The sequence below is a fragment of the Protopterus annectens genome, chromosome 4.part0, assembly GCF_019279795.1.
Source record: "Protopterus annectens isolate FY-2018-M chromosome 4.part0, PAN1.0, whole genome shotgun sequence".
Lineage (NCBI taxonomy): Eukaryota > Metazoa > Chordata > Ceratodontiformes > Protopteridae > Protopterus > Protopterus annectens.
This window is the reverse complement of record NC_056733.1, coordinates 1043872903-1043896699: the sequence shown is the minus strand read 5'-3', so window position 1 is coordinate 1043896699 and position 23797 is coordinate 1043872903.

Genomic DNA, 23797 nt, shown 5'->3' with positions numbered 1-23797 from the left:
TGCACGTCAATCACCAGCATTACTGTCATTAATACATTATCAGATGTCTGTCTCCAGTTAACAAATTCACATTCATCTCTCTCTATCAGTCTCAGTATTAATTTAGCTACCTTTCATGCAAGAATTGCCATATTGTTTAATTGTGATGTAACCCTCCTAATTGGGTCACTGTGGTTTAAATTACTAAATGATAAACTCTTTCCTCCTTTAGTTGTAGAAATAATAAGGCACACCTCTTCCTGTAATCTGAGTAATTACAAGTACTCTGACCTTCTTCTTCAAACTCCAAAATTCAGACTTCATTGTACCAACTACTCCATCATTTTTAGTCCCATTCTCTTAAAATAACTCCTTTCCCCTCTAAAAGATATTTCCTCATACCTCAAATTTAGATCACAGCTAAAAACACACATTCTAAAGCAAACAGAATGCAAATGTCTCCTCTCTGGGCATAACCTAATCTGCTCAACCATTTTGCATATTTTGTCAGGCTATATACTTCTGTTATCCTTTCCTCAACCTATCTTCTTGTCATCGCTATTCTGCAGTTGCCTTGCAGATAGATTTTCATCTTTGTCAATACTGTATACAATGCATATAGAACTGTTTGTTTTTTTTTTTTGTTTTACTCTGTTCTGATTGTGAAATTTTCTGCACGGCATGGGTTGTTATCCTGAGACTGAAATTTGTCATTAATGATCAGTGCTGTACCCCACTTAACAAATTCAAATAAATAAATAAATGTTGGCGAGGTCTATGTAACTATAGCCGGGCTGACAAGATTAACTGTTATAACCTCACAGGCACAGCCTTCTACAATTTCCTGAATACCACACCTCATGGAATTTGTGAGCCATGGCTTTATATTATAAATTTGTCTGTATCTCACATTCAGATGGAGAACACTAGATACAGTGAGACTGCAACAACTGAAAAACTGATGGTGCAGTGGCATAGCGGTTAGGGTTGTCATTTCACAGCAAGAAGTTTTCTGGATCAATTCTTGGATGGGGTTCCTTCTGTGTGGAGTCTGCATGTCCTCCCTGCATTTGTGTGGGTTTTCTCTGGGTGCTCCGGTTTCCTCCCATGTTACAAAGACATGCGTTTGGACCGTTTCTCCCTGGGCCTCCACCAGAAATTGACGCATTCCAAGTTGGACTTTCCTGATATACAAAAAATAAATTAATTAATGTATTTGAGTTTGTTGATTTTTATTTGCTATGATTCAGTGTTACTGGAAACAGAAGGCAGTCTGAGCTGGTGTTTTCTTGAGCTATCATTTTGTTTTAATGCACTTCTATGTTCTATTTAACATTGACCAAATCATCTTCCTCAAGAAAGAGTAAACCTGTCTGGTGGACAGCAGCAATAAACTCTGTAATGAAAGGAAAACATTGCTGTCCAGGACCAAGAAGGAGCAGGTACCAAGTTGGAAGCAATCTCTCCTTTGTCTGATCAAGCAAATAAGGTCACTGGTGAAATCCTCTAAGGCTAACTTTGAGTTCAAATTGGCCACATACACCAAGGACAATCACAAGGACTTCTTCACATATGTCTGCAATCTCAAAGGTAACAGCCAAATCTGCTCTGAACTGGTGGTCAATAACACCACATACACAAATACCACAGATATAGCCAACCTGATGGCAGACGGGTTAAGTGAAAACTTCACCCTCCTGTTCCTCCCATCAGTTAAACAGGACATCCGCAGCACCTGCCCCCTCCCCTCATCACCAGGGAGCAGGTCCTTAATGCCCTCTCAAAGGCAAAAAATACAGTCTCCATGGGACTCAATAATATCCCTGGCTGATCCTACATGAACTCAAGTATGAGCTCTCAGCTCCATTAGACACCCTATTCAACCAAAGCCTGAGCACCGTCTTCATCCCAGCTGAATGGAGGACAGCTACTGTCATCCCTCTACACAAAGGTGGAGCATCCAGTGACCCAGGCAATTATAGGCCTATCAGCCTAACTAGTCCAATCTACAAGGCCATGGAATACATTATCATGAACCTTATAAACAAGGACATTGGCAACCTTCAAATGTTTGACCCCACACAGTCTGGTTTTGTCAAAGGGAGATCATGCTTGTTCAACTTGGTTGACTTCTTTGAAACAGTCACAAAACCCATGGACAAGAGGAAGACAGTTCACACTGCCTACCTTGACCTAGCCAAAGCCTTTGACACTATTCCCCCACTCGGGCATAATAGATAAACTCTCCTAGCTAGGCATCAACCCATATGATGTTCTTCGTGCTTCACTGTTGCAGTCATCACTTGTGGGTTATCCCTGCTGGGTAGCCCTCGGCCTGAATACCAGAGTACAGGATTTCCTTTCTGCGTCGGCTGTTCAGAGACTGTGGCTGATGTCAGGTTATCAGGGCTATAAAGGGTGACAGCCGATACCATTACATCAGTCTTTCTTGCCGTGGAGCCTGAAGCAGAAGCAGTTTTGTGTGTGCATCGGTCGGCCGTTGCCAGAGTGAGGAAAACCATCTAAAGCTAAGTACCCCATTGGGGGACATTTTCTTGCTTTTAACCAATGTCAGAGAAAATTAATAATTGTTTCAGTTGTGGAACGCAGATCCCACACTGAGACTTCCATTCTCTCTGCGTCACTTGTTTAGGCCCAGACCACAATGTCCCTGGGTGTCGGTTCTGAGTCCTGTTTAATTCTAGAACCATACATAGAAGAGCTGAAATTGTAGCTAGGCATTTTAGTGAATCTTTTTCTCATTGCAAAATGGTATCAGTCTCTCATCTGGCTACTGACTTACCTAGAAAAAAGAAGAAAAAAGATAGAGATAGGCCTCTAAAATTTAGGCCTTCTGATGACTCAAGTCAAACGTCTGGTATTTTTCCACTCAGTGCTACAGCTGAACTCAGTGAGGCACCTTCTCAGCCTCTGACGCCAGCTGAGGAAGCATCCCAGGCCTCTACTGAGACCTGTTCGGAGTCCGGTACACTGCTGGATCCACCTCCCTCTACTGGTATGTCGCCTCTTCCTCACGTGATCAGGTTCGGAGCTGCTATGCAGGCACCAGCTTCTGCTGAGACTCCACTAACTACCGAAGCCAGACTCAGACCAACAGCAACACCCCCAGTTAAACTTACTTTGTATAAGACTACTGACCCATCCAGGCCCAAGCCTAAGACTACCCCCAAAAAGGTCCCTCCCCAAGGACCCAGCCACTGACCTACACCTAGCCAGCCTGGTCCTCAGTCACAGCAACTGCTCAGAATGGCAGAAGACTTGATGACTCTTATTAGGGGAAGCCAACCCCTTCCTCCCACCCCAGCCAAAAATAAAAGGGATGTCTCCCCTGAAGCCTTCTCTGACCAGGAATCAGAAGACTCTGTCCTTGAGGAGTTAGACATGGAAGACCAGCTCTTAGCAGCATTTGAGGACTCTGATGCTGATGACCCCATTCCTTCCACCTCCCCACCTGAGGACCTTTCCTTTGGAGAAAATTTAAATTTCCTCAGAGAGCATTTTCAGTGGGAGGCCCAAGATTACCCTCAGTCTAAGAAGAGACTGAGAAAGTTCCTTGACCTGCCCTAGCTTAAACCTCTAGCCATTCCACCTATCCCGGATGTAGTGTAGGATGTTTTCCTAGAATCTGCCCTTTCACCAGATTCTCTCCCCCCAACACCCAGAAAACCAGACAGATATTACAGGGTGCAAGACATCCACAAATATAATTTCAAGAATCCTACTGCAGACCCTGAAGTCGTTACTCAAGGCCCTAAAGGAGCTAGGGCAAGCTTATCTCGAAATCCCATTCCAACTGACAAAGAAAGCAGAGCTTTAGACAGAATGGGAAAAAAGGTATACACTTCAGCCACTTTTAGCTGTAAGAGCATTAAATTGTCAATTCCATATGCTCAAATTCCAGCAAAATGTCCATTCCTGACAATAGTACTACCAGAGAATTAACAGACCTCATACAGTTTAGCTTTCAGGTAGCCAAACACTCCTTACATTGTGGTTTTGATGCCTTAGAAGCTTCTACCAGGGCTGCAGTAACAGGCTCAGTAATCAGAAGGTATGCCTGGTTAAGGGAACAGCCTTTGCCTGACCAAGTCAGATCTAAGCTGCTAGACACTCCCTTTGATAAAGACCAGTTGTTTGGCCCTAAAGCAGAGGAGGTCATTAAGATAATGGAGGACAAAGCCAAGTCCATGCAAACTGTCAAGGACTTCTAACAGGTGCAACCTCCCAGGTTCAGCAGAAACTTCCCCACTAAACACTGGTCTTTCCCTCACGGACAAAACCAGTCCAGAGAAAGGTACACAGAGACAGAACCCCTAGGCATAAATCCCATAGCCAGCAAAGACCCAGATAGTGGTCCACTGCTGCCCCTAGGCAAGGGAGTTCTAAACCAACCTCCTTCTCCAGGGACTCACAATGACTCTCTCCCCTCCCTTCTGCCCCTCCAGTCACCCAACAGGTTAGGAGGAAGACTCTCCTGCTTCCTAAAAAACTGGCAGGACATCACCTCAGATCTATGGGTCCTAAAAATTATTACCAGCGGGTACACATTCTATTTAAAAGAGAAGCCAAAAAGGTCAGGTTACCCAGACGTCCCTGCAAATCAGAGGACAGAAGCTATTCACCAGATCAGAAAGCTTTTTGCCCAAGGTGCTGTAGAACCTATACCAAAGGAACAGACCGGAAAAGGATTGTATTCAAGACTGTTAGTGGTCCCCAAAAAAGAGGGCACCTGCTGCCCTATCCTAGACCTCTCCACCCTGAATTTGTCCCTCCTGGTTCCAAAATTCAAGATATTGATTCTACAAAAACTACTACATGTGCTCCTGCCACAAGCCTGACTAGTGACCCTAGATCTGAAGGATGCCTACCTGCATATCCCTATCAGGCAGTCCTGCAGGAGTTACCTAAGGTTCAGCGCAGGGTCCCAACAGTTTCAGTTCTCTGCTCTGCCCATTGGCTTATCCACTGCTCCCAGAGTCTTTACCAAGTGCCTGGCTCCAGTCATTGCATTTTGCAGACAGAAGGGCATGTACATTTATCCCTAGCTCGATGACTGCCTCATTCAGGCAGAAACCAAGGAAAAACTCCTGCAGGACCTCTCCTTCATGCAAGCTCTACTAACCTCTCTGGGATTCACCATAAACTCAGAAAAGTCCCATAAGCAGCCACACAAAGGATTACCTTTCTGGGCAGTCTTCTAGACACCTCAGCACAAATGGCCTTCCTCCCCCTACAGAAGCAGGCCTTCCTACAGTCTTACTTCACCCATCTGGCACACAAAACACACCTAACGGCCAGAAAAATTCTGAAAGCCCTGGGATACATGACCTCCTGTATCATGCTGGTCCCCCTTGCAAGACTACACATGAGAAAATTGCAATGGTACCTAAGGAATCTCTGGTGCCAGCACTCCTAGTCACTGGAGCACCAACTCCCCCTGATTCCTTGTCTGGGGAAGGAATTCCTATGTTGGGCCACGGCTTGCAGCCTGAACAAGGGTCTCCCCTTTGTCCTTCACCCACACAGTCAAACCATAACCACAAATGCCTCAGACATTGCCTGGGGAGCCCACAAAGGAACCCTGTGAACTCAGGCCTTTTGGCAACAGGAGAGTCAGAGTCTCCACATCAACCTGAAAGAAATGCTGGCAGTGCACAGAGAAATTCTCATCTTCCAAGAGCACCTGTCACCAGGAGTTCTTTTGTTCAAGACAGACAACACAACTGTCATGTGGTACATAAACAAGCAAGGAGGCATCCATTCTTACCCCTTCTGTCACTTATCTATAAAAATCTGGCAGTCAGTCTCAAACCTGGGACTGCATCTGATAGCACAATACCTTCCAGGGAAGCAAAACACCCTGGCAGACCAACTAAGGAGACAACTCCTGGATCCTCGTGAGTGGCAGTTGCACAGGAAGACCTTCCTGCAGATCAGTCAAATCTGGGGGAAACCAGACCTAGACCTTTTCACAAGCTACCAGAACTCCCAGCTAACAACATTTTGCTCAAGAGAGTTTAACCCAAAAGCTCAGAGGGTGGACGCCCTCTCCTTTTATTGGGGCAGCCTGTTTGTATACACTTCCCCCCCACTGCCTCTGATACCCAGGGTACTGCTCAAAATCAGAAAGGAAGGGCCAAGGGTTATCCTAATTGCCCCAGACTGGCCAAGGCAGCACTGGTACCCCATGCTGCTCAGTCTAAGCCAGGAGAGTATCTGAGCTCCAGGCCCTAATGGCCACTGAACCCTTCATCATTTTTCATGCAGACATGGTCTCTCTGAGAACCAACCCCACCTTTATGCCTAAGGTGGTCTCTGAGGTTTCCCCTTAACCACGCCATTCACCTACCTACTTTCTTCCCAAAGCCTACCAGTAAAGGAGAAAAAATTCTGCATACACTGGACATACACAGACAACTGATATTTTACCTTCACAGGACCAAATCAGTCAGAAAAACTGACCAGCTCTTGGTTTCATTCACCCCTAGGGCAGAGGGGAAACCATTAGTAAGCAGACCATTTCCAATTGGATCTCTCATTGCATATATTTCTGCTATGCCTTCCATGGAAAGAGTCCTCCTAAATCCATCAGATCTCACTCCACTAGAGCAGCCTCTACTTCCATGGCCTTCCTGAGAGGGATTCCTACCAAGGATATCCTAGAGGCTACTACATGGACATCTATCTACACCTTCACTAGGCGCTACCAGTTGGCTACATTTTCCAAAACCAGTGCAGGATTTGCATCTGCATTCCTGCAGGGCATGCTAGCATCCAAATAACCTATGTAACATGCCTCCACCCTCTTCCTCAGCTTGGGGAATCTTCCCACAAGTGATGACTGCAACAGTGAAACAAGAAGAACATAGTACAGTTGTCTTCACTTACCATAAATGTAGATGTTCGAGTGTATTCACTGTTGCAGTCCTGTTTCTCTCCCGCCTTCCCCCTGTTTTTCTATTAGGGGGCAAGAAAAACTGATGTAATGGCATTGGCTGTCACCCTTTATAGCCCTGATGACCTGACATCAGCCACAGTCTCTGAACAGCCGATGCAGGAGGGAAATTCTTTACTCTGGTATTCAGGCCGGCCAAGGGCTACCCAGCAGGGATAACCCACAACTGCTGACTGCAACAGTGAATACACTTGAACATCTACATTTATGGTAAGTGTACACAACTGTACTTTACCAGATGGGTAGCTACCTGGCTCACTGATAGAACCCACTCAGTCAAAGTAGGAGAAGCCACCTCTAGTAGTAGATCTGTAACAAGCAGTGTACCCCAAGGCTTGTTCTTGGGACCTCTGCTGTTTGGGATATACTTTTCTGAAGTGCAAGCCAAAACCAGTGGTCTGTTGCTGACCAAGTTTGCAGATGACTGCAAGCTGGGTGCTGCCGTAAATTCCCCTAGTGAAGTGAACATCCTCCAAGAGGGCCTTACTCAAACTAATGACTGGTGGCAGAAGCATGGCCTCAAACTGAATGCCAAGAAATGCATCATTATCCCCTTTGAGGGAAAATGTCATCCCCACTAATTTTCAAATTAATAACAATGTACTAAGCATGCAATCAGTTGTGAGGGACTTGGGCACCCAGGTTGATAGCAACCTGACTTTTGACCACCACATTGCCTCCATTGTATGGAAGGCATTCTACATGGCCCATGTCATAAATAAGGGTATTTTATCCAGGAACAAGGAGGTCATAACATCTGTTTACTCCTCCCTTATCAGACCAATTATCGAGTACATTGCCCCCTTCAGCATGTACCTTGCCAAGCACATGCAGCAGTTGGAGAGACCACAGAGGTTCCTGACCAGGAAAATCCAGGGTCTCAAACACCTGTCCTATACAGATAGGCTAAAAGCCCTGTCACTCTACTGAGTTTCATACAGACTGCTAAGTGGTAACCTGTATCTGGCATACAAAGCCATTTCAGACCCAGCCTTGATGGAGTTGCTGCATATCCATAAGACAAACTCCACTCGCGCAACCCATATGCAAGACCTTAACCTGGTCTGTGACATTAATAAAACTTGTTGGTGGGGTAGATTTGTGTCCCAGAGACTCCCCCATCTGTGAAATAGGCTCCCTCTCCATGTCAAGCAGAGTACCTATCTAGCCCTCTTTAAGAGGAACCTGAATGGCTGGATGGGAAACAGAAAATATACCCCTGGGATCCCACCTGTGTCCCTGCTGGACAGGGGAAACAGGTGCTGACTTTGAGGGAACATGAGAGAAATTCTTGGCTAGGCTTATAAGGGCCTCCAGGCCACTAGTCTGGTATCATTCTATGAACCTATGACCCTATTGATTAACACTAATATATTTGCTCATATTTATTGATCATGTATAACCAGCTGGGTGTATGCTGTTTGCAGTGAGTACCCAGAGATAAAAGATTCATTTGAAATACAAATAAATGTTGCAATAGAATTGTATAAAATAGAAGAAAATATTTGCTTTGAAAATGGCAATCGACAAAACAGGCAAGTATATGTAACTGAAAGTCATCAGCAAATATATTAAAAATTAGGTGCAGATATTGTATGTCTTAACTCATATACTATCTAATGACAAATCCAGTGATCCTAATATTGCATTGTTTTCCAGTGGAACCAAAATAACTATTTAGGGAATCACTATTTGTATCATAATGTTGGGGGCATTATTAGTCTCTCTGACATTGCTTAGCTTGAGATGTAGATAGTGGGCACTGTGTGTATTCTGAATGCTGTTATATTTAATGTAACATATATCAGAAGGGACAATGTGGTTCACCAAATTCATTAATTATGAGATTGTACTGTTATACTTAATATAACATATATCAGGAGGGACAATGTGGTTCACTGAATTTATTAATTTTGAGATTATACACTACAATGCTGAGGTCAACAGTGGACATGCTTCCACATGCCCTTGCACACATGTACACCACCTTTGCAACACCTCCTATAGTTTTAAAGGAAAACTCCACCCTAAATATTAAAAAATATAATATTTATCATTATTGTTTAGTATTTTGTACTGCATTATCTATGTAATCTGTGTCTTTGTCTATGTAATTTGTGACTTTTTACACTGTATGAATATACCTACTGGAGCTTTTCTCCTTGGGTCTCCATTGAAAATGAGTCTTATGACTGAGCTGAACTAACCCGGTTAACAAATGTCAAATAAATAAATAAAGTAATTAATGAATATTACATTAATGCATCAGAATCAAAGTCAACATGACCAAATCACGTAGAGCCATATTGTGCTTGTACTAGACAGTGGTGCAACCAGTACTACTGTATGGTACAGAAACCTGGGCAGTAAACGCAGAGCAGATGAGGAAGCTAGAGGTGATAGAATTAAGAGCCTGAGATGAGTGGTAGGATGCACACTGTGGGACAGGCGAAGAAATGAGGACATAAGAGCAGAAGCCAAAGTAGGTCCAATTGCAGAAAAGGTCAAACAGAACAAATTATGGTGGTTTGGGCACATGTGCAGAAAAGGAGAGGACAATCTGGTGAAGAAGATTTGAAACAGACAAGAAGAAGGTAAGAAGAAATGAGGGCATCCAGCATAAAAGTAGATGATTTGTGTGAGAGAAGATTTACAACAGTCAGACATGCGTGTCAAAGAAGGCAGGAGTGTGGCATTGAATTGAGAGACATGGCAACATTTAACATGACACCCTGACCCCATGTGGAAAATGGGAACAAGGGAGTTAATGATAATGGTGATGCATTAAATTCAAAGTGTTTTTTATTATATTTAATATGTTATAATACAAAATGGCCACCATTCAGGCAGCCATACGTTTGTGATCTGTTTGCTGTTTCATAGAATCCATTTCAATTCCTATTTATATGAGTTGTGCTAGACATAAAGTAGCAAGGTGCCCCCCATTTATATATACTGGCAGTACAGTCACAGGCATCTTATAAAGCCCCTGAAATCTTGCTGCTTTTATTTTGTCCCCAAATTCCTTTGATTTATGCTAACAACGTATGTTCTCCTATCATTTACATGATTAATTGTTGAGCCTCACAAAGTAAACTAGCTAAATTGCAAAGTTTTCTTTGGTTACCCATTTGTAGTCCTTGATAAGGTGACACCGTCTCTCTCCCACAATCTTCATTAGGTGTCAGACTTGTTTTAAATGAGAGTTGGAAACCACCAAGTGCTGAGGTCATTCCATTGAGGACTCTAGCTGGACCTTCTGAAACTCCAGCAGTCCATATCCTGAGATAATTGGGCAGCACAGTGGTGCAGTGGTTAGCATTGTCGCCTTAAAGCAAGAGTTTCTCTGGTTTGATTCTAGGCTGGGGTGCCTTCTGTGTGGAGTCTGCATGTCCTTCCTGTGTTTGTGTGAGTTTTCTCCTGGTGCTCCGGTTTCCTACCACATTCCAAAGGCATGCATCTGGAGCATTTCTCCCCAGGCCTCCACTGAAAATGGGCTCCATCCCAGTTGGACTTTCTTGGTAAACAAATCTTAAATAAGTAAGAAATACAAAAGGTGCAAACAGCCTGATAGCAATGAAGATGTTCTCAAAGGTGAGGGGGTTTGTGCTTTGAAAGGCAAGACAGACTTGGACTAGGACTTTGTAGGTAATATGAATATGAACAAGTAACACGTGCATATTACATAGGTTCAGGCACAGTCATACTAAATAACATTTTACACATATTAAAATACCACAGATTTTTATTCTTTTCACCAGTTTTGGATTGTCATATCTAGAAATGTGTTTTTTTCAGTTTTTCACAGTAAAGCCAAATGTACACCTGATTTAGCAGTGCTGTCCCTCATGGATAAGTAAATATCCCAACTTATCCTTGTCTTGCCCATCTCTTAAGTTATTCATATGCAAAACACAAGGGTCAAAAACTTGCCAAGCAATGCAGCGCTAAGCTTCTTAAGGTCCTCATAGATTAATATCCTAATAAGTACTTATGAACGTATGAGCCACTGAAGTCAGTCAACAGTCAAGATTTCCTAGTGCTGTACCAAGAAACCTTCCCATTAGTATCTGGTTTTGTGGTGCTCAGTCACAGGTACAATCTCTGCTTAACTTTGGTTTCACATACTCAATACTGAATCACTATTTTGAGACTTTTGCTGAAAGAGCAAAAAGTGACTATACCTTTTCAAACACTTTTCTTTTTAAAGTAGTCATCTTCAAGTTGTCACCCAACAGATCTGTCATTTGCTTTATAAAGGATCAACAGTTCATCTACAAAATGCTCCAGCCTCGAATCAAACATATTATATTAACCATTTATTTCCTGGAAGTTAATATCCAGCCTAGCCTACAACACCTCATTACCCACCAGTGCCGCTGTTTACATGTCCTGACCCCTTTCTTCTATCTCCAGGTTTCCAAGTAAAGTCCCCTCTGACTAGATATCATCAGTCTTTCTCTTATTTCATCATTAGTAAAGTCCCCTCTGACTAGATACCATCAGTCTTTCTCTTATTTCATCATTAGTAAAGTCCCCTCTGACTAGATACCATCAGTCTTTCTCTTATTTCATCATTAGTAAAGTCCCCTCTCACTAGATACCATCAGTCTTTCTCTTATTTCATCATTAGTAAAGTCCCCTCTGACTAGATACCATCAGTCTTTCTCTTATTTCATCATCAGTAAAGTCCCCTCTGACTAGATATCATCAGTCTTTCTCTTATTTCATCATTAGTAAAGTCCCCTCTGACTAGATACCATCAGTCTTTCTCTTATTTCATCATTAGTAAAGTCCCCTCTGACTAGATACCATCAGTCTTTCTGTTATTTCATCATTACTAAAGTCCCCTCTGACTAGATACCATCAGTCTTTCTCTTATGTCATCATTAGTAATGTCCCCTCTGACTAGATACCATCAGTCTTTCTCTTATTTCATCATTAGTAAAGTCCCCTCTGACTAGATACCATCAGTCTTTCTCTTATTTCATCATTAGTAAAGTCCCCTCTGACTAGATACCATCAGTCTTTCTCTTATGTCATCATTAGTAAAGTCCCCTCTGACTAGATACCATCAGTCTTTCTCTTATTTCATCATTAGTAAAGTCCCCTCTGACTAGATACCATCAGTCTTTCTCTTATTTCATCATTAGTAAAGTCCCCTCTGACTAGATACCATCAGTCTTTCTCTTATTTCATCATTAGTAAAGTCCCCTCTGACTAGATACCATCAGGCTTTCTCTTATTTCATCATTAGTAAAGTCCCCTCTGACTAGATACCATCAGTCTTTCTCTTATGTCATCATTAGTAAAGTCCCCTCTGACTAGATACCATCAGTCTTTCTCTTATGTCATCATTAGTAAAGTCCCCTCTGACTAGATATCATCAGTATTTCTCTTATTTCATCATTAGTAAAGTCCCCTCTGACTAGATACCATCAGTCTTTCTCTTATTTCATCATTAGTAAAGTCCCCTCTGACTAGATACCATCAGTCTTTCTCTTATTTCATCATTAGTAAAGTCCCCTCTGACTAGATACCATCAGTCTTTCTCTTATGTCATCATTAGTAAAGTCCCCTCTGACTAGATACCATCAGTCTTTCTCTTATTTCATCATTAGTAAAGTCCCCTCTGACTAGATATCATCAGTATTTCTCTTATTTCATCATTAGTAAAGTCCCCTCTGACTAGATACCATCAGTCTTTCTCTTATTTCATCATTAGTAAAGTCCCCTCTGACTAGATACCATCAGTCTTTCTCTTATGTCATCATTAGTAAAGTCCCCTCTGACTAGATACCATCAGTCTTTCTCTTATTTCATCATTAGTAAAGTCCCCTCTGACTAGATACCATCAGTCTTTCTCTTATTTCATCATTAGTAAAGTCCCCTCTGACTAGATACCATCAGTCTTTCTCTTATTTCATCATTAGTAAAGTCCCCTCTGACTAGATATCATCAGTATTTCTCTTATTTCATCATTAGTAAAGTCCCCTCTGACTAGATACCATCAGTCTTTCTCTTATTTCATCATTAGTAATGTCCCCTCTGACTAGATACCATCAGTCTTTCTCTTATGTCATCATTAGTAAAGTCCCCTCTGACTAGATACCATCAGTCTTTCTCTTATTTCATCATTAGTAAAGTCCCCTCTGACTAGATACCATCAGTCTTTCTCTTATTTCATCATTAGTAAAGTCCCCTCTGACTAGATACCATCAGTCTTTCTCTTATTTCATCATTAGTAAAGTCCCCTCTGACTAGATACCATCAGTCTTTCTCTTATTTCATCATTAGTAAAGTCCCCTCTGACTAGATACCATCAGTCTTTCTCTTATTTCATCATTAGTAAAGTCCCCTCTGACTAGATACCATCAGTCGTTCTCTTACTTCATCATTAGTAAAGTCCCTTCTGACTAGATACCATCACTCTTTCTCTTATTTCATCATTTTAAACTTTTGTCTTCACTTGCACTGCAGTAATGTTCCTGATTGCTTATGCTGGGAAACTGAAACTATAAGCTATCAAAAAGATAGCATGTATACCTTTAATATACAAATGCAGTTTCTTCTCTTAGTAGTTTAATGTTGAACTTCTTATATTTTAGTTTACTTTCTCCTTAGTCAGTAAGCATTCATGTTGGTATGCTTAAATATTCTGAATTAACTGCCTTATTAATTAATTTAAGTTTGATAACCACAGAATTCCAAATGGGCAGAGACTATTTTTAGTAAAGGCGTGGTAAGAAAGTATCCAAAAATAAATTGAGTGATACAGAAAATAAAATTCTATTACATAGTAATAAAAGACTAAGATGTACAACGTGTACAAAGGCATAGAATGATTAACATTGATGGTTTCACTGAAGGGTTCAGCCATTGTACGTTTTAAAGTACAGATGATAAAAGTCCATTGGAATCAGATTGTGGCTCCATTGGACATTCGTGTTTTTACCTCACTGCTTTTTATTCAGTGACGCAGATGGTTTGTAGCCTGTAATATTGTTTCTCTATGTCTGTCATTCCATGTCTTTATTGTTGAACATGCACTAGTTAAAATCTGTTTTAATACATTTTTAAAGTGTTGTAAAGTGTTTTTGGGTTAGATTGTGGACCTACTCTCCCAGCCAGTTAACAAAAATAAACAAAAACAAATAAGATTTCCAGGTCCAAGTGTTTTGCAGAAGACAGTGTACACCCAGCTACCCAAGGCACTATTGATGACATTAGTTTGATCTGTATATTAACCATTTCATAATTCTAATATATTGTGGAGTATGGTTTACCTTCATGTACTCAAAGGTAGTTTTCCAGTTGCCAGCATGACACAAAGGCCTGAAGCCCTGGCTATGACTCAGATATCTGTGTTGGGTTACAGACCTGAGCAATGGAGGAGCTGATCAGGGAAAATAAGAGTGTGTGACCAACACCAGCTCACCCATTCTGGGGTGTACGAGGAAGTCTAATCTTCTGTGAATGCTGACTGTTGCTGTGGAGCAGGAGTAAAGCATGTAGCATATGGGATGAAGAAACTTGGTTTGCTTTGCCACAAGAAATTATTACTATCCATCTCAGGACATGCATGAGAGCAGGCATGTTCTCATGGAGGGAAAGCATAAGAGATGCTTATGTAGGTGAACTGTGAATGTGCATATCAACTACCTGTGTAGGTGAACTGTTAATGTGCATATCAACTACCTGTGTAGGTGAACTGTGAGTGTGCATATCAACTACCTGTGTAGGCGAACTGTGAATGTGCATATCAACTACCTGTGTAGGTGAACTGTGAATGTGCATATCAACTGCCTGTGTAGGTGAACTGTGAATGTGCATATCAGCTACCTGTGTAGGTGAACTGTGAATGTGCATATCAGCTACGTGTGTAGGTGAACTGTTAATGTGCATATCAACTACCTGTGTAGGTGATCTGTGAATGTGTAGGTGAACTGTGAATGTGCATATCAACTACCTGTGTAGGTGAACTGTGAATGTGCATATCAGCTACTTGTGTAGGTGAACTGTGAATGTGCATATCAACTACCTGTGTAGGTGAACTGTGAATGTGCATATCAACTACCTGTGTAGGTGAACTGTGAATGTGCATATCAACTACCTGTGTAGGTGAACTGTGAATGTGCATATCAGCTACCTGTGTAGGTGAACTGTGAATGTGCATATCAACTACCTGTGTAGGTGAACTGTGAATGTGCATATCAACTACCTGTGTAGGTGAACTGTGAATGTGCATATCAACTACCTGTGTAGGTGAACTGTGAATGTGCATATCAGCTACCTGTGTAGGTGAGCTGTGAATGTGCATATCAGCTACCTGTGTAGGTGAGCTGTGAATGTGCATATCAGCTACCTGTGTAGGTGAACAGTGAATGTGCATATCAACTACCTGTGTAGGTGAACTGTGAATGTGCATATCAACTACCTGTGTAGGTGAACTATGAATGTGCATATCAACTACCTGTGTAGGTGAACTGTGAATGTGCATATCAACTACCTGCGTAGGTGAACTGTGAATGTGCATATCAACTACCTGCGTAGGTGAACTGTGAATGTGCATATCAACTACCTGCGTAGGTGAACTGTGAATGTGCATATCAACTACCTGTGTAGGTGAACTGTAAATGTGCATATCAACTACCTGTGTAGGTGAACTGTGAATGTGCATATCAACTCCCTGTGTAGGTGAACTGTGAATGTGCATATCAACTCCCTGTGTAGGTGAACTGTGAATGTGCATATCCACTACCTGTGTTGGGACTCAACCATTAGTGACTACCTAAAAGTCCTGCACTTTATTTATCTACATTTTTGTACCATTTCTCTTTCTTCAAATTGCAGTGACCTCAGATTGAGATGAATATTTTTCTTTTCAGGTCTGTACTGTTCAGCAAAGTACAATCAATCAATCAGTCTATTAATAGAGAGATACCACTGGTGAAAATGAACACAGCAGTAAGGGGATGCAGATATTTATACACTGTTGAGTGGCTATTTGACTAAATGAAACTGCTTCACAAGTCACAAGTTGAAAGATCTACACAAGTGAAATTTTTTTGTTTAGTTTCATTAGCCTGCATGCTTTAATTACCTGTTTAAGTGCAGAGCTTAAATTTTATCAATAATTTACATTTTGTATTTTATGTTTAGTATTTCCTCTGGATTTTTCCCCCTTCAGGATGCTCCCCATTCTAAATAAACCATGCACAGATGAAAATAACGTCATTAATAAATATGCATAATTAACTAGCTAAATAAACAAATGAAGGTTAGTAGCTGGCTTTAGAAAACATTCCACTCATCTGTTCATTTTTATGACTGATTGAGATGGAGTCTATTTGGCTCCTGTATCATGACCAAAAAGGTGCCCGGGATCAATGCATCCACAAAGTTACAAACAAACAAGCAACTGAATGAATGAATGAACAAATAACACCATGGAAATAAAGGGCATAAAGTAGGGCATGCTGTGGATGCAGTAGTATAATATTTCAAGGCAGCACTTACAGACTAAAATTTCCTTTACATTTTTAAAGGAGTCTAAAGTTCTAGTCATTCTTTTATTTTTTATTTATTTATTTGCCAGACATTCTTATAGCTTGTACTGTCTCAAATGTAACCACAAATGAACAACGAGTAAATATCTATGTATACATATATATTACCAGAAATTATGTTACTTGATACAGAATGCATTTCTTTTTCGAAATGATGTTACTTAATTATTACATAATGCAGTATATGTTATACCAGCCACTAAAATCTCAAGAAAAGCACCAGACATAAGAAAAAAAAAACGTAAAAATTTGGATGTATGAGTCCGGTGGCTAGTTGTATAATATATGCACAAAGACATCCCAGTGAATGTTCATGCGCCGATAACAGGTTCCAGGTCCGTGGAATGATATACAGAGCTGGTTCAGTTATGATTGTAAAGGAAATTAGTTAACTCGCTTGAATTGCACTACAGCAGGCAGGGCAGAGGTCACAGCTCATAGCCTGAACAGATTTATTTTTTCCTAGGAGCTTTTCTGTTGCATGTTCTGTACTTGGTGTCCCAGAAATGCAAAACACAAAACAAATTAAAACAAATTGCTTTTCCTTTTATGTCAGTCTATCACCTATAATTATCATTTAATTAGGAATGCAAGGTTACATTTAAGCAGACAGAGTCAAAACAAATAACATCTTTAACACATGTACACATTAAAGATCAGTTTAGCTGCAGTCCACGAAACTGCCAGCCATACACAATCAAGATTTAATTACTTGAACTTACACTAGCTTGTTAAGCCTAAGTACTATTCATATTTGGGAATGCAATAAACAGTTGTTTGTAATTTACCAATAAGTAAGTACATATCAATAAGAAATAAAGAATTTAACTGAAAAGCAAAATGAGCAGAATGCAAATATCTGACAAAAGAGGGCGTGGAACTTAAAGCAAAGGGAACCACATAACATTGATTGTGCAAACATAAATATCACTGTGCAACAAACAGATGTAAACTTAGCAACATGCAACTTCTAAAGTAAAACTGAGCATAAACAAAATATCTTTGTGGAGGTGGTTCACAGAAGTTTAATTATCCGTAAAACATTCAGTACATACAGTATCATTAAGCTGACAGACAATATTATAGTATGTTAGCAGACTACCCTGGACCATTTAATGTATCTTTTAACTTTCTACTTAAAAGTTAAATGTATTCATCTGATTTATAATGTATCTTTTAATGTTATACTTAAAAGTTAAATGTATTCATCTGATTTAATCTTCAGCCTTATGTCTGCTCATTCTGCAGTTTAATGCAGTTTAACAATAAAGGTAGGAACAGCTGTTTCAACATTTTATAACAACATGCTAATTAACTTTTGTGTTTAATGTCCTGGTGATGTTCCTAAAAATCTAAACACAGTGTGTAGACAAAACATGAGTACAATCAACTGAATGCTGGAAGTTATACATGCTATAGGTGAGGTAGAACAGACTGCATATATTAGAAAAGAAAACGCTATAATAATGAAGCTAGAACAAGAAAAATAATGACTGGTTATTGCAAATGTATTCCTACGTCTTATGCAGGATACAGAAGAGGTAATGTAGTAATTAATAATTAATTATAATGCAGACAGAGGTACTGTCTTATGAAATACGCAGATGATTCCACCATCATATGCTCTTCAGAGAGCCCAACCCATTTCCAAGTCAGGCTAGAGCAAGCCTTCTGCTCTCTTGATAACTAGCCCCGTTACTCCCAAGTATTTCTAAACCTAAGGAAAGAAAACCTGTCCTCCTTTTCTCCAAACCACTCATGCAAGACAAAACTTCAACATCTCCTCCCTGATCAATACTGAAGAAGTTGAAGTTTACACTCCTAAATAAAACAGCTGTGAATAACAGTAGATATTCAAAATAGTATAACAATAAAGAAAAAGCTTGGAATACTTTATAGAGCTAAGAACTACCTCACAGATCCCACAAAAGTAGCTCTAGCCACCACCTGTCTTTTGTCTTCACATCTTTATGGAGCACCTCTACTCACAAATCTTCAGGCCTCCCTTAAAGGGAAGCTACAAGAATGCTTTAACAAAATTTGCAAGGTTTGCTATTAACAAATCATACCAAACTAATCAGTGTTCTGCACTCAAAGCACTAAATTGCCTAGAAGTAACTCAACGCATAATCTGTACTCACCTTGTTGAAACTGATAAAATTATGCTTAATCCCTATGCATGTCCCACTCTTGTGACACTCCACAAAATGATCTCACTAGTAGATCACTGTAATCGAATGCAAATAAATCTTGCCATCTACAAACCACAAAGATCTCCTGGTCCCAGTCTTTTAGTCTAACTTCATTGCCAAAACCTGGAATTCAACCTCTATAATAGTTGGGACCATGCCTGCATTCTACTCCTTCAACACACACCTCCTCACAAAAAAGAATTCCTAACTCCTAGCTCTGCTCCTGTCCCCCACCAGGTTAAACCACGATCCCATCTTCTTATCCTTCCCACCCTAGCATTACCATCCACATATCATATTGCTATCACTTCACCATCTTTCTCTCTCACGCTCCTTCTAGAATATCTGCTCTGTTCTACTCTCCACCAAAAGCACTTTCTTCTCTTCTGTTTCCGCTGCCCTTATTCCCAGCAACGAAAATCTTAACTGTCCATTCAGGAATTTTGTGTGATTTGAGGTATAATTAACATCCTGACACGTAAGTAACTGTTATATAAACTATATGTTGGCTCATAATTAGGAGATGGTCAGTTCATTGTTGTGGGCAGATGATGCCTGTCAAAAAAAAACTTTTGATATATCAAAATACCAAAAATAGACCATCCAGTTTGCTGGGCCTTTTTTTGTTTGTTTGTTTGTTTGTTTTTGCTTGACCCTGTTCCATCCACACTACCATTTGGTCATAGTTCCAGCTCGTCTCTACTGTCTTTTCCTTAAGACATTCTTCTGCCTTGACACATCACTGTAAACTCTACTTTGCATGTTCATTACTTAAACGCATCAGTGACTGACTCATTTATCAGACATTTCAATTGCTTTGCCTGTCTGTTCAGAGAAAACTGTTATTAACTTATAAACACTTTACCATATTTGACATGAGGGGGTATGTCAATAGGCCTCAGGGTTTACCTATGGATGGTGGGCAGGTAAGACAAGGAGCCTTTGTGGGGGGGTGCAGTGGACAACATCAGATTGAAGAGAGGATGCATGCACTATTGATGGGGTATTGTAAGGAAAGCATATGTTGGAGATGGAGGGCTGCAGAAATGGGAACTAGTCTGGGGAAGCATGCAGGGACTATGGGTGTCATACCGCAGGTGACCTAAATGTGGCTGTGAATCAGAAAGTAGAGACCAGACACAGGATACTGAGGTGAAATCCAGGATGCTGAGAAAATGAATGCATTTTGAATCACTGTGTGCATTTGTGTGTGTGTGTGTGTGTGTGTGTGTGTGTGTGTGTGTGTGTGTGTGTGTGTGTGCATGAGTGTGTATGTATGTGCATGTGCATGTTGGTGTGTGTGTGTGTGTGTGTGTGTGTGTGTGTGTGTGTGTGTGTGTGTGTGTGTGTGTCTATCATGTGTGTGCATGCATGAGTGTGTGTGTCTGCATGTGTGCATGTGTGTGTATGTGTACATGCATGTATCTGTGTGTGTATGTGTGCTTGTGTGTGTGTGTGTGTGTGTGTGTGTGTGTGTGTGTGCACGTACATGTGTATCATGTGCGTGTATGCATGAGTGTGTGTGTGTGTGTGTGTGTGTGTGTGTGTGTGTGTGTGTGTGTGTGCACGCTCATGTGTCTGTGTATAGGAGTGAAGGTGAAGGTAAAACACAGAACATGGTACAGAGGATTCTTCTATTAAAGATGAGGAGGAGTTCTATTGTTAAACTGCATAAAATGTTGAAAGGGGGAACTGCAGGGTGTGATCTAGATAGGTTTAATTCCTTGACACAAAACAGGAAAAACAATGCAATCTTTGCTTAAAGTAATATACAACATATTTCTCAGCCTCTTAAATCAGGAAACAAAGACAAATCTGGAGAGAGATTATGCCAGGAAACAAAAGTATAGGCACATTTTCAGAGCAGGTATCATATATTAGAATGTTAAAATAATATGATGGTTTGTAATAATGAACTTTTTCTGGGAAAACAATACTTTTGGGTATCTATAAAATCTAATGTCATTTATTGACTGTAATCATCACTATTTTTCTTCAGAATCATATATTTTTATAAGAGAAAATGTACATCTGTAAAAATCTTAGATTGGTGAGAAGTATAACTACAAGAAATGTAAGAAAAGGCCCATACAAAGCTATGGTGAGGATGAGTGATGTGTCATGGAGATAACAGAGATCGTAGATTCAAAGTCAAAGTCAAAGTAAACTTTGTCATTCAGAACTACACCACAATGTAGCTGAACGAAATTGTGATGCTTCATTCCCAGTGCAAAACGTACACAGACCGAGAAGAAGAATAAAATAACATAAAATAAAAATAAAAATAAAAATAGAATAAAATAATAACATAATGTCCAGATACACTTTACATATAAATAGAACTGAGTAACAACCTGTGCATGACCTACTATAACATAAGCATGAAGCAGCATATGGAATGGGCAGCATGAATATTACAGTGTGATTTATATAATATTGCACACTGTGATTTATATAATATTACACAGTGTGATTTATATAATATTGCACAGTGTGATTTATATAATATTGCACAGTGTGATTTATATAATATTACACAGTGTGATTTATATAATATTGCACAGTGTGCTTTATATAATATTGTACAGTGTGATTTATATAATATTGCACAGTGTGATTTATATAATATTGCACACTGTGATTTATATAATATTACACAGTGTGATTTATATAATATTGTACAGTGTGATTTATATAATATTGCACAGTGTGATTTATATAATATTGCACAGTGTGATTTATATAATATTACACAGTGTGATTTATATAATATTGCACAGTGTGCTTTATATAATATTGCACAGTGTGATTTATATAATATTACACAGTGTGATTTATATAATATTGCAGAGTGTGATTTATATAATATTACACAGTGTGATTTATATAATATTGCACAGTGTGATTTATATAATATTGCACAGTGTGGTTTATATAATATTGCACAGTGTGATTTATATAATATTGCACAGTGTGCTTTATATAATATTACACAGTGTGATTTATATAATATTGCACACTGTGATTTATATAATATTACACAGTGTGATTTATATAATATTGCACAGTGTGATTTATATAATATTGCACAGTGTGATTTATATAATATTACACAGTGTGATTTATATAATATTGCACAGTGTGCTTTATATAATATTACACAGTGTGATTTATATAATATTGCAGAGTGTGATTTATATAATATTGCACAGTGTGATTTATATAATATTGCACAGTGTGATTTATATAATATTGCACAGTGTGGTTTATATAATATTACACAGTGTGATTTATATAATATTGCACAGTGTGATTTATATAATATTGCACAGTGTGATTTATATAATATTACACAGTGTGATTTATATAATATTACACAGTGTGATTTATATAATATTGCACACTGTGATTTATATAATATTACACAGTGTGATTTATATAATATTGCACACTGTGATTTATATAATATTACACAGTGTGATTTATATAATATTGCACACTGTGATTTATATAATATTACACAGTGTGATTTATATAATATTGTACAGTGTGATTTATATAATATTGCACAGTGTGATTTATATAATATTACACAGTGTGATTTATATAATATTGCACAGTGTGATTTATATAATATTACACAGTGTGATTTATATAATATTGCACAGTGTGATTTATATAATATTACACAGTGTGATTTATATAATATTGCACAGTGTGATTTATATAATATTACACAGTGTGATTTATATAATATTGCACAGTGTGGTTTATATAATATTGCACAGTGTGATTTATATAATATTGCACACTGTGATTTATATAATATTACACAGTGTGATTTATATAATATTGTACAGTGTGATTTATATAATATTGCACAGTGTGATTTATATAATATTGCACAGTGTGATTTATATAATATTACACAGTGTGATTTTATATAATATTACACAGTGTGATTTATATAATATTGCACAGTGTGGTTTATATAATATTGCACAGTGTGATTTATATAATATTGCACACTGTGATTTATATAGTATTGCACAGTGTGATTTATATAATATTACACAGTGTGATTTATATAATATTGTACAGTGTGATTTATATAATATTGCACAGTGTGATTTATATAATATTGCACACTGTGATTTATATAATATTACACAGTGTGATTTATATAATATTGTACAGTGTGATTTATATAATATTGCACAGTGTGATTTATATAATATTGTACAGTGTGATTTATATAATATTGCACAGTGTGATTTATATAATATTGCACAGTGTGATTTATATAATATTACACAGTGTGATTTATATAATATTGCACAGTGTGCTTTATATAATATTGCACAGTGTGATTTATATAATATTACACAGTGTGATTTATATAATATTGCAGAGTGTGATTTATATAATATTACACAGTGTGATTTATATAATATTGCACAGTGTGATTTATATAATATTGCACAGTGCGGTTTATATAATATTGCACAGTGTGATTTATATAATATTGCACAGTGTGCTTTATATAATATTACACAGTGTGATTTATATAATATTGCAGAGTGTGATTTATATAATATTACACAGTGTGATTTATATAATATTGCACAGTGTGATTTATATAATATTGCACAGTGTGGTTTATATAATATTGCACAGTGTGATTTATATAATATTGCACAGTGTGATTTATATAATATTGCACAGTGTGATTTATAGTGCACTTCATAAGTCTGAGAGGCTACAAGGTTTACTGCAAAACAGAGGGTTAGTGTGCTACTTCTAAGGACTCTCATTGCCTGTGCAATACTACATAAAAAATATGGCATAAATTGGATCAGTGGTCTTCAACATCATAGACAGGTGAGGGTACTCCTGAGGCCATCAGGACTTGCTCTGTGTGGATAGATTTCACTAAACTAGCAATGATTTGATGGCCTATATTGAGATCTAGATGCTTTTTAGCTGGGCTCATAGTAACAGATAGACAAGGAGTGAAAAGTAAAGGTGCTCAAAGGCTTATCCCAGAAATTAAAAAAAAAAAAAACAGGTAATGGAAAGCT